We start from the raw sequence: 367 nt of genomic DNA, 5'->3' as shown, positions 1-367 counted from the left end.
CAGCAAGAAGGCTATAAAACATACTATTTACACATAAACTACTTACACACAAATATACAGACAAATATGACTAGCAACTAGGCTATGGGACTATTTTACACAGGATACTTGGACTATTTTACACAGACTACTTACACACAGAGTACTTACCTTACGTCAGCACATAAAGCACTGTTGTGAAGCCGTCAACAAACCCCTTTTTATTCGTCACAAAATGAAGTGTTTATCAGTAAAAGAAAAAGAAAGAAAAAAGACGGAGAGAGTTGCATCTGCAACATTTCACATACTGTTATCTGTGCCATTCCTGTTGATTTCCTGTGTGGCCGGAATGCGGGTGGTTATAAGAAAATAATGAAGGGGAGCATGG

General features: G+C 37.9%; 1 pseudogene; it reads right to left on the bottom strand.

Annotated features, from left to right (window-relative positions):
* LOC119594742 overlaps positions 1-199 on the bottom strand; it is a 3893-nt pseudogene extending 3694 nt beyond the window's left edge.
* Positions 200-367: the final 168 nt, after the last annotated feature.

This window comes from Penaeus monodon, chromosome 34, assembly GCF_015228065.2.
Source record: "Penaeus monodon isolate SGIC_2016 chromosome 34, NSTDA_Pmon_1, whole genome shotgun sequence".
NCBI lineage: Eukaryota > Metazoa > Arthropoda > Malacostraca > Decapoda > Penaeidae > Penaeus > Penaeus monodon.
This window is presented reverse-complemented; position numbering and strand designations above follow the sequence as displayed.